Below are 12,625 nucleotides of genomic sequence, written 5' to 3'. Positions count from 1 at the left end.
TGTAGACTCAGGTTGCTGCTGATGGAGCTGGTTCTGCTCCTGCCACCCCACCCCTCCCAGGCAGCCATGGAGGTGGAAGGTGAGCGCAGAGGGCCCCCCAAGTCAGACCTGCAAGAGGAAGGACGATGGCGAAGATAGGCATCAGCCAACTAACTATGTAGGATGTCCTTGTAGTAGGTCAGTTTGTCCTCCCTCTCCGTGGGTGTAAAAAAGGCCCCCATTTTGTTCCGGTAGCTAGGGTCCAATAAGGTGGAAAGCCCGAAGTCATCACGCTGCCAAATGGTGACAATTCGGCAGTCACTATGCAAGCAAGTAAGCATGCACTGTGCCATTTGTGCAAGTGACTTGGAGGGACTCCCTGCCTCCATCTCCACTGCATACTGCCATGGTGTGTCAGGGTCCTCTGTCTCTTCTTCCTCATAACCCTCTATCTCCTCTGGCTGCTCCTGATCCTCCTTTCCTGTCAGATTACTATAAAAACCGCCCATTTCGTGAAACCTAAACTGTGCTCTCCTGTCCCCCTCCCGTTGCTCCACCTCTTCCAGTTCAGCCCCCACAGGGCTCATGTGGCAGTGAGATATAAAAAGTGACCAAAAATACACTATTTTGGAGTTTGGAATACGCCATTCACTGTGGGGTTTAATAAACTATATATTTTTATAGTTCGGACATTTACGCACGCGGCAATACCACATATGTTTATTTTTATTTTTTGTTACACAGGTTTTTTTTTATGGAAAAAGGGGGCTGATTCAAACTTTTATTAGGGAAGGGGTAAAATCATCTTTATTAACTTATTTTTTCCCCTTTTTTTTTTTTTTTTTGCAATGTTAGCGCCCCGATAGGGGACTATAACATGCAGTACATTGATTAAATACACTGATCAATGCCATTGCATTGCAATACATTGATCAGTGTTATCGGCGGTTGATTGCTCAAGTCTGGATTTCAGGCTTGGAGCAATCAATCGCCGATCGGACGTGCAGGAGGCAGGTAAGGCACCCTACTGCTGCGTCGTAGCTGATCGGGACATCGCGATTTTACCACAATGGTCCCGATCAGCCCGACTGAGCTGCCGGGAAGCTTTCACTTTAGATGCGGTGATCAACTTTGATCGCCGCGTCTAAAGAGTTAATGCCAGATGTCTGCCTGAACTGTGATGTCCGGCATTATCCACGGGTCCTGGCTGCCCAGTGGTCACCGGTAATCAGACCCAGAGCGAACACGCTCCGGGGACAGATTACAAACGGAGGGCCGCGTGCACGATCACGGGGGTCCCCAGTGGCGGGACTCCGGCGATCAGGCATCTTATCCCCTATCCTTTGGATAGGGGATAAGATGTCTGAACACCGGAGAACCCCTTTAATGTCTGGCCAATGATGTGTTGATGAGTGATCACCTGACCCCACTTGTAAGAGCCTTATAAACTGTAGCACCTTATTACACATCTAATTATTCTACCATGGTCATTGCCTAACTGATACTCATGTAATGCAGTACAGGGCTGTTTGTGGTAAACGTGATAAAATCTGCTAATCCTACACAGTGTATGAAGTGTAGTTACAAAATGACTAACCCAGCTGATACTATATAAAGATATTGGGCAATTACACCAGCCAAAGTGTGTGTAGACGTGTATGTTATGTAAACTACTGCCTGCAAATGGAGAAGGCATTAACAACTGTAAAAGTCACTATTTCTAGCAATAGTATGGGGAAAAAAATTATAAATGTCAAATCTGCTGTATTGTAGATAGTAAGGAAACTGTATTATTTGTTCTGCCTTATTATTTTGCATTTCAATTTCAATTTAGCAAATGGAGTAGAAATGCAGAAAGAATTCTCAGTTCACTGAACCTCTCTTTATGCAGCACTAGGACACAATGTTAACTCATGTTTGTGTGAAATCAATACATTACAGCATACAGTAAGGCTAGTAGATCAAGATCAATGGTTTATTAAAGTTGCAACTTAGAATATGGGAAGCTGACACAAAAATGTCAGGATGCATTGAGCAGCTTGCAAACAAGTGGTAATAAGCAAACAGATCTGAATCATTCCCGATCTTTTTAGGTTATGTTTCAAAGGAGAACCCTGTCTCATGGACTTTAAGTGCACTCTAAAGTGTATTATAGATAAATAGGATCTGTATGAAGAATACATCGTATGAAGAATAAGTTGCAATTACAATGAGTAAATCTGTCTCCCCCAAATAGTTCTGTTTTGTCATCAGTATAAACAACCTGTTGGATAATGTAGATGGATTGTAAGTAGTAGCGTATTAGTTATTATTACTCATTTGAAAGGGCTATTATCCTGGCTAAGCTACGTCTATCTTGCTATATGCAGTGATGGCGAACCTTTCTGAGCCCGAGTGCCAAAACCGTAATGCGCGCCAACTTTTTTTTCCCTCAAAGTGCCAGCACAGCAATTACATCAGAATACTGAGGTTTACGTTTAAAAAAAACAACTTAGGTAGGCAGTATGTTCCCCCACATTAGGTAGGCAGCATAGTTCCCCCACATTAGGTAGGCAGTATAGTTCCCCCACATTAGGCTGTAGTTCCCTCACATTAGGTTGGAAGTATAGTTCCCCCATGTTAGGTAGTAGTTCCCCCCACAGTAGGTTGGCAGTATAGTTTGCCCACATTAGGCTGGAGTTCCCCCCACATTAGGTTGGCAGTATAGTTCCCCCACATTAGGTTGTAGTTCCCCCACATAAGGTTGGCAGTATGTTTCCCACATTAGGTTGTAGTTCCCCCACATTAGGTTGCAGTTCCCCCACATTAGGTTGCAGCTCCCCCCACATTAGGTAGGCAGTATAGTTCCCCCACATTAGGTTGTAGTTCCCTCATATTAGGTTGGAAGTATAGTTCCCCCACATTAGGTTGTAGTTCCCCCATATTAGGTAGGCAGTTTAGTTCCCCCACATTAAGTTGGCAGTGTGTTCCCCCACATTAGGTTGCAGTTCCCCCACATTAGGTGGGCAGTATAGTTCCACCACATTAGGTTGTAGTTCCCCCACATTAGGTTGTAGTTCCTCCACATTAGGTTGTAGCTCCTCCACATTAGGTTGGCAGTATAGTTCCCCCACATTAGGTTGTAGTTCGCCCACATTAGGTTGGCAGTATGTTCCCCCACATTAGGTTGTAGTTCCCCCACATTAGGTTGCAGTTCCCCCACATTAGGTTGCAGTTCCCCCACATTAGGTTGGCAGTTCCCCCACATTAGGTTGGCAGTATGTTCCACCACATTAGGTTGGCAGTATGTTCCCACACATTAGGTTGTAGTCCCCCCACATTAGGTGCAGTATAGTTTCCCCACAGACATACAGCCTTCAGCCATATACAGTGTATGGCTGGAGGCTGTATGTCTGTGTACTGCCTCACAGTGCTCCGTCCACCGCTCCTCCTATAGGCCATAGCAGTAGGTCCCGGGACCGGAGGAGCGGTGGTCGGAGCATCGAAGCTGACATGTAGCTGGTAACTTACCATGCAGGCCAGCGCGAGTCCTCCTCCTCGATGCTCCACTCCTCTGTTCTTATGGGCACACACACGGGACGTCAGTGACGTCCCTGCGTGCGCTAACTCCCAAAAAGATCTTTCGGGACACAGGAATGTCCCGGTTTGCCCCGCCTGGCGAACTATAGCTGCATGCCCACAGAGGGTGCCATAGGTTCGCCATCACTGCTATAGGGGTTTACAATTATAGTGACTGTACAGGGTGGGCCATTTATATGGATACACCTTAATAAAATGGGAATGGTTGGTGATATTAATTTCCTGTTTTTGGCACATTAGTATATGTGAGGGGGGAAACTTTTCAAGATGGGTGGTGACCATGGTGGCCATTTTGAAGTCAGTCATTTTGAATCCAACTTTTGTTTTTTCAGTAGGAAGAGGGTCATGTGACACATCAAACTTATTGGAAATTTCACAAGAAAAGCAATTATATGCTTGGTTTTAACGTAACTTTATTCTTTCATGAGTTATTTACAAGTTTCTGACCACTTATAAAATGTGTTCAATGTGCTGCCCATTGTGTTGTATTGTCAATGCAACCCTCTTCTCCCACTCTTCACACACTGATAGCAACACCGCAGGAGAAATGCTAGCACAGGCTTCCAGTATCCGTAGTTTCAGGTGCTACAGAATGGGCAAAACAAAAATTGGAACAGGACCCTCAGTTTACACAGAAGATTTTGTTCAGTGATGAGACAAACTTTTATGTGAATGGTGAAGTTAACAAACAAAACCACCGCTATTGGTCTGATGCTAACCCACATTGGATAGATCCCTCCAAGACTGTTGGAACACAAAAATTGATGGTATGGTGTGGTATAGGGGGTACAAAGATAGTGGGGCCATTCTTCATCAATGGAAACCTCAAGGCCACTGGAAATGCAAAATTGCTACATAATGATGTGTTTCCCTCTTTATGCACTGAAGCTGGCATGTTTCCTGAGTTTTTCCAGCAAGATGGTGCACCACCACATTATCAGTGTCAGGTCCAAGCATTCCTAGATGAACAGTTTCCTGGAAAGTGGATTGGTCGTCGTGGGCCAGTTGAATGGCCCCCAAGGTCTCCCGATCTGACCCCCTTAGACTTTTATCTTTGGGGTCATCTGAAGGCATTTGTCTATGCTGTGAAGATACGAGATGTGCAGCACCTGAAACTACGGATACTGGAAGCCTGTGCTAGCATTTCTCCTGCAGTGTTGCTATCAGTGTGTGAAGAGTGAAAGAAGAGGGTTGCATTGACAATCCAACACAATGGGCAGCACATTGAACACATTTTATAAGTGGACAGAAAAGTGTAAATAGCTCATGAAAGAATAAAGTTACGTTAAAACCAAGCACATCATTGTTTTTCTTGTGAAATTCCCAATAAGTTTGATGTGTCACATGACATGAAAAAACTAAAGTTGGATTCAAAATGGCCAACTTCAAAATGGCCGCCATGGTCACCACCCATCTTGAAAAGTTTCCCCCCTCACATATACTAATGTGCCACAAACAGGAAGTTAAAATCACCAACCATTCCCATTTTTATTAAGGTGTATCCATATAAATGACCCACGCTGTACTTTATTATCACAAGTACATTTATAGGAGGCACTGCCATGTCAAGTGTAAATGGCATATCCATAGCCAACAGCCATTTTTTGCGATTGCTCCAATGGAGAACCCATCATGGGCACCTCTCTATTGAAGCAGATGCACCCGTCCTTAGGGGACTCCTATTTTCCATAGGGGAAAACCAATTTAAAAAGAATATATCATCAGTAAATTACCCATTGTTTAAATCAAGTTTTTGTATTAATTTTGTTTTTCTTTTACTCTAATATCTTTCAGTTTTCAGTCTAAATACTAAGCATTATAAAAAGCTGACACTTCCTGTTTTGCAGAGATCACTTTTCTTAGTTAAAGGGGTACTCCACTGGAAAACATTTTTTTTTATCAACTGGTGCCAGAAAGTTTTTGCTAGATAGAAGAAACTATCAGTATCTGGTCTTAATTAGTAAAAAGTATAGGTAACAAATTCCCTTCATATGCTCACACTTTGCAATAGGGAAGTTAAAATGATGCCATTAAATTAGCATTAAGTTAATTGTAGATGAGAGCGGCTACTAACTGTAGCTGGAACCTCACTGATAATGACAGGCATCAGCGATCCTGCTGCTGCCGTCATAATTCCTTTAGACCCTGTGATCAATATCGATCACAGCATCTAAAGTGAAAGTAAAAGTTTCAGGTTAGCTCAGTGGAGCTCATCGGACCCCTGTGACATGATTGAGCGGTCCAATGAGCTAAAATATTTTTATTTTTCCAAAGCATTTGATACTATGCCACAAAAAAAGGTTGGTACATAAAATTAGACTGAGGATTAAAATGAAGGTAAGTGGGTAAGTATCTTGCTCAGTGATAGGAAACAGAGGGTGGTTATTAAAGGTACATACTCTGAGTTGGTGACTGTTTTGGGTCCTATTCTTTTTAATACATTTATTAATGTCCTTGTCAAGGGATTATAGTGAAGTATCAATCTTTGCAGGTGATACTAAGCTCTGCAAAGGGGCTAACACTATAGAAGTGCACTGTGTATAGTAGATACCACAATAGAGCACAGTGCACTGTTACAAATGGATCTGGATAGGTTGGATGTTTGGACTGAGAAGTGGCAGATAAGGTTCAGCACTACTAAATGTAAGGTAATGCACATGGGGGAATATGTATTAAATGGGAAACACTGGGAAAGATGGACATGGAAAAGGACTAAGGAGCTTTAGTCAATAATAAATTAAACTTTAGCAACCACTGTCAAGCAGCTGCTACCAAGGCAAATAAAAGCATGGGGTACATCAAAAGGAGCATAGATGCCCACAAAATGGAAGTAATTCTACCGTTAAAAAAAAAGTCCTATTCTGACCACTATAACTTTTTTTTTCTGTATTAGGGGCTATATAAGGGCTGATTTTTTTGCACCAAGATCTGTAGTTTTAATCCACCATCTTGTTTAAGCAATAGAAGAACAGGAACCAGCACTTAAATATCTTCAGATTTATTGGAGGTAAAATCACAGGAGTAGATATAAATTTGGTAACATTTTTATCGCATTGACCTACAGAATAAATAAAATGTAATTTTTTTTTTTACCATAATCTATACTGTGTTAAAATGAAACCCCCCAAAAGTTACAAAAGTGTAGTTTTGTGAGTTACACGTGCACATGAAACAATTTAAGTATAATAATGTGATAATTCATCTGTTTATTATCCTTTGAAAATCGTCAATATTTTGTCGCTGTAGCAATCAACCTGCTTTCTCTATGAACTAATCCAATTACATCTTCATTGCATTCTGCAAAGTGCCTGTGACTAATATATGTAATGCTAAATCTGTCACTGTTCTCTGTTGTGCATGTAAAGCTGCTGACATCAGTGAAGGGACATGTGGGGTTTTAATAAAATAATACTCAAAATAAAATAATAATAATTTTTCCATTAGCAATCTTTGTGCAATATATATATATATATATATATATATATATATATATATATATATATACAACCAAAGGATAAACTGGCCAGCACTATTGATCCAAACTATTGTAAAAACCTGGCCTGCAGGTGCAAGCTGCTGGGCTAAATATACAGCAACAGGAAAATACAGCAGCACACTGCTAGCACAAAGATATAGATGAAACATGAGTATATAGATAAAACATGAGTATATAGATAGAACATGAAAAAGCTATACAGCTGTAATGCAATAAATGAAAATATGAAACTATGAAAATATGAGGTACTTAGCTTGCAAATTTGGCGCCAAATAGCCTGGACCGTCCCACCACGGTAAGGTAACCTCATTCTGGGACGGACCCTACAATGGCGCACGGACGTTGATGAATACCCACTGTACTGCTCTGATTAAAACGTTGCAGAGCAGTGGCGGGCCATGCGACAATTGTATTAAAAGTGGTACATGATAAATTAATGACAACTGCACAAAATGATCTAAATCAGATCACTTCGTGGTAATGAAAATTAAACAGTGTAAATGAAATGTCGCAGGAAAAGTCGCACAGGTCCAGCCTGCAACAAAAAAGCCATCTAAATTGTTTGATAAATTCCCCTCAGTGTTCTTGCTGTGGAAAAAGTGCAGGAACTCTGTTCCCATGTGTTTCTGCAAGACTTGAGCCCTAACTACCTTGCTAAAGATGCTGAGATTTCCACTTAGGGAGGTACTCACTTTTGTTGCCAAGGTTTAAACATTAATGGCTGTGTGTTGAGTTATTTTGAGGGTAAGTAATATCAAACACTGTTATACAGGCTGTGCACTCACTCCTTTACATTGTAACAGAGTGTCATTTCTTCAGTGTTGTCACATGAAAAAAATATATCAAAATATTTAGGAAGATTTGGTTGGTGTACTCTCTTATGGGAGATACTGTATGTCTCAGATATGTAAATGATTACAGGAGTGATCTAAATTAGTCACTTGGTCTTGCCACAAGACGGCATATAAGTGCTTCTCCTGCTGCCCTATAAAAAGCCTCTCTAAAAGACAGATTTTTAAAGGGGTAATTTCACTGGACTGAGGGAAACATGATGGTTGTGACAAATTGCCTGCCATCTAGGCTGTTCTGATGAAGCTGTAAGGAGGTGGTGGGAGCAGTGGTCACTTGAGGGCATACACACATGGTAAGCAGGCTCCGGATGGCCCAGACAGACCACCGGTAGAGAGGATCATTTGATCTGCTGACAAGAACAAGCAGCTGCCACAGTTTTCTCATGCATTATTCAGACACAGGTGACACAATCATTACATGTCATTACAATTACATGTCCTGCCTTTGACATTCAGCCATCATTGTCTTTGTTTGCAGTGGTGGATTGGAACCAAATTTATCTTTAACCCCTTAAGGACTTAGGACGTACCAGTACGTCCTGAGCCCGCTCCCGGTGTTAAAAACGGGGTCACGCCGTGACCCCGCATAACACCGGGTCGGTCCCGGCTGCTAATCAAAGCCGGGACCCTGGGCTAACAGCGCGCAGCACCGATCGTTGTGCCGCGCGCTGTTAACCCTTCAGACGCGGCGATCAAAGTTGACTGCCGCATCTGAAAACGAAAGTAAACGCTTCCCGGCAGCTCAGTCAGGCTGACCGGGACATCGCGATAAAATCGCGATGTTCCGATCAGCTGGGACGCAGGCGGAGGTCTCCTTACCTGTGTCCGTGGCGTACGATCGGGGTTTGATTGCTCCAAGCCTGAACTACAGGCTTGAGCAATTGAGCCCCTATCTCGCTGATCCGTGCAGAGCTATGGCTCTGCAGGGATCAGCATAGGAGATCAGTGTGTGCAGTGCTATAGCTCCCTATGGGAGCTATAACACTGCAAAAAAAAAGTGGAAAAAAAAAAGTTAACAAAGGTCATTTAACCCCCTCCCTAATAAAAGTTCAAATCACCCCCCTTTTCCCATAAAAAAATAAACATATGTGGTATCGCCGCATGGGTAAATGTCCGAACTATAAAAATATATCATTAATTAAACCGCATGGTCAATGGCGTACGCGCAAAAAATTCCAAAGTCCAAAATAACATATTTTTGGTCGCTTTTTATATCATGAAAAAATGAATAAAAAGCGATCAAAAAGTCCGATCAATATAAAAATTGCACCGCTAAAAATGTCAGATCACACCACAAAAAATGAGTCCTCAAACCGCCCCATATGCAGAAAAATAAAAAAGTTATAGGGGTCAGAAGATGACAATTTTAAACGTATAAATTTCCGTGCATGTAGTTATGATTTTTTCCAGAAGTACGACAAAATCAAACCTATATAAGTAGGGTTTCATTTTAATCGTATGGACCTACAGAATAAAGATCAGGTGTCATTTTTACTGAAAAATGTACTACATAGAAACGGAAGCCCCCAAAAGTTACAAAATGGCGTTTATTCTTCAATTTCGTTGCACAATTATTATTTTTTTCCGTTTCGCTGTAGATTTTTGGTTAAAATGACTGATGTCACTGCAAAGTAGAATTGTTGGCGCAATTTAGGTGCAAAATTGAAAGGGTTATGATTTTTGAAAGGTGAGGAGGAAAAAACGAAAGTGCAAAAACCGAAAACCCCTCAGTCCTTAAAGGAAATCTGTCATCAGAATCACCCACACTAAACCTGTTACACAGGCTTGTAGTGCGGGTGATCCTGATTAAAACGCTTCCTACCTCATTAAAAACTGTGCAGCGGTTCGCCAGATATCTTCATTTTTAGTTATATGGTATTCCCAGGCTTGGAACTCAGTGGGAGGTCCGCAGCATCAGCACGGACTCACTTATGTCATTTTCGCCTGGCGGAGTGGCTGCCCGGCTCATGAATATTCATGGCTGCCTCATCGCAGTCTTCCTCCTGGTGTAGGTCACGTGGGTAGCGCCGCGCATGCGCCGCGCGCCGTACACCCGGAAGCGGCATTCTCCTGCATATCTATCTATGCAGGAGAACGCCGCTTCCGGGTGTACGGCACGTGGCGCATGCGCGGCGCTACCCACGTGAACTACACCAGGAGGAAGACTGCGATGAGGCAGCCATGAATATTCATGAGCAGGGCAGCCGCTCCGCCCGGCGAAAATGAGGTAAGCGAGTCCGTGCTGATGCTGTGGACCTCCCACTGAGTCCCAAGCCTGGGAATACCATATAACTTAAAATGAAGATATCTGGCGAACCGCTGCGGAGTTTTTAATGAGGTAAGAAGCGTTTTAATCAGGATCACCCGCACTACACGCCTGTGTAACAGGTTTAGTGCAGGTGATTCTAATCACAGATTTCCTTTAAGGGGTTAAAGACAAATTCAAGCTCCCGCTGCCACATGTGTTATTTCTCATGAAAGGTCTTCCAGTTGGCATTTTTCAGCAGGGTAATGCTTACCAACCCAGCAATGGTTTCCCAGGCATGTTTCCACTAGATTGCAACTCTTCCTTGGCCTGCTTGGTTGCCAAATTCATTGCCAATTGAGCACCTGCTGAGACACCGGCTTTGGCAACCTAAAAGAGTGCATTATCAATAAACTCAGCTGCAATATCTGTGGATAAATATGCTGCAGGATGCCATATATAATCTGTATGCCTCCATGCCTAACTGTATCTATTTTATCCACGTTAAAGGCAGCCCAACAGAGTAAACAACGGTGGTTAGGTGTGTGTATAGAGACCTCGTGATCACATTGCTGGTGTGAATACCTTGGGAGCCATTGCATACAACGACCTCCTTTCCATAGTACAGTTTTCCCTAATAAACGTCAATAAACATCATATTTACATTCACACATATAAAGGTTCATTTAATTCCAGCAGTTCCTTGTGGTGTTTTTTTTTTTTGTCAATTAGTGGATGAAGATATAGATGATGTAGATAGATATAATAATCATTTGATCATTGAATGCATGTTAAAGGAAGACATCACACTTTGGCTTTTAGATAATATGAGCCTTTACTGACATCACACTCACTAACCTGCTTATACAGTTTAATCGTGCAGGCAGTGATGAATTAACCGCTTTTTACCTGGTAAACATCTGTGGAGCCGTTCCTGAGTAATCTTTATATTTCCTAATTTGCAGCAGTGCTTAGCAGCTTGACCAAAACTATTCCTGTCCCTTCTGTCCAGAAATCCCCTGTCACTTTATCAACATGCATATCAACGTCACTTTCACGTCTGCATGACATGAGAGCCATTGCCCACATGACCATCCTGCTTGTAATGTAAAGCGCAGGCGCTGGTACATACTAGGTACAACTGGAAATTAAGTGGAATACACTACCTGTGCTCTGCTTTGAAAGAAATGGACTCACTCAACCCAATTGAAGATTATTTTACTCCCTCTCTTTGTATTTCTTCTCTGACATTTATAGTAATATGCCTTTAAAGCATGTTTAGTGATAAAGGAAGTTGCTTTAGAAGAAGAATTCCTTAGTTTAAAAAAATTAATAAAAATCAGCTAGAGAAAGATGCATTTAATACAAATTCTGATTAATATTAATGACAACAGACAGACATTATTTCATGGTAATTTTACTTATCTGGAAAGATTAGACTTAATTAAAACACTGTCAGGTAATCCACTATCCCCTAGTTGGGACTTATTAAATATTCCTCAGCTTGTAATATCTTCTTTCCTACCTTTTTCTGTTGCTTAAAACGTTACTACCATTTAGAAAATATTTTGCCATGTCATGCAGACATGTCAAAAGTTTTGATCACTCGGGATCCCCACTCATCTCTAGATACAGCCATGTCACTCCCCGGATCAGCACTACCTCCACCTTTTTGCAGGATGCAGGCTCCATAGACTAGAGTAGAGCCTGTCTCCTGCAATGAGTTAAATGAGTGGCCATGTCAAAACTTTTGACATGGATACATGACATTTTATGCTTCAGATAAAATCATCACTACTCTAAATCTGTGCCAAAATGCCTATCCCCTTAAATACATAGAAGCAGCTGTGTTACTCCTCAAATAGCTATATGGGATCAAGCTAGGCTCACAGCTTGAAGTGGGGGAAAGTATTTAGCCAGTCACCAATTGTGCAAGTTCTCCAACTTAAAAAGATGAGAGAGAAAAAGTAAAGATGAGCGAACTTACAGTAATTCATTTTGTCACAAACTTCTCAGCTCGGCGGTTGCTTACTTTAGCCTGCATAAATTAGTCCAGCTTTCAGGTGCTCTGGTGGGCTGGAAAAGGTGGATACCGTCCTAAGAGAGAGTCTTCTAGTCTAGTCTTCTGTCGGACTCAGGGAATACCCAAAGACCTCATTACAAAAGGAAAAACAAACCTTATAGGTCTAGACAATCCCAGGCCAAGCGTCCCACCACGCAAACTACGGGTCAAGTAGTGACACCACAGAACTTGGGTCAACCATGCTTACCTTTGACTCAGGGTGGACCCCAAGGAGCCCGTCAGCATTTAGGTACTATTGGGCAGCCATCTTCATCTCCCTTCTTACCTACATCACAAGGTGGGGGTATAGCGCAAACAAACATGCAGATGACCAACAATGGGTCAGTCCCTCTGGCTCCGGGTACCCCGTTTCCGAGAGGCCTACCATCTATAGCTCCATCAACCTCACAAGC

Source organism: Hyla sarda, chromosome 5 (assembly GCF_029499605.1).
Source record: "Hyla sarda isolate aHylSar1 chromosome 5, aHylSar1.hap1, whole genome shotgun sequence".
NCBI lineage: Eukaryota > Metazoa > Chordata > Amphibia > Anura > Hylidae > Hyla > Hyla sarda.
The sequence above is the reverse complement of the archived record's forward strand: the minus strand, read 5'-3'. Positions refer to the sequence as shown.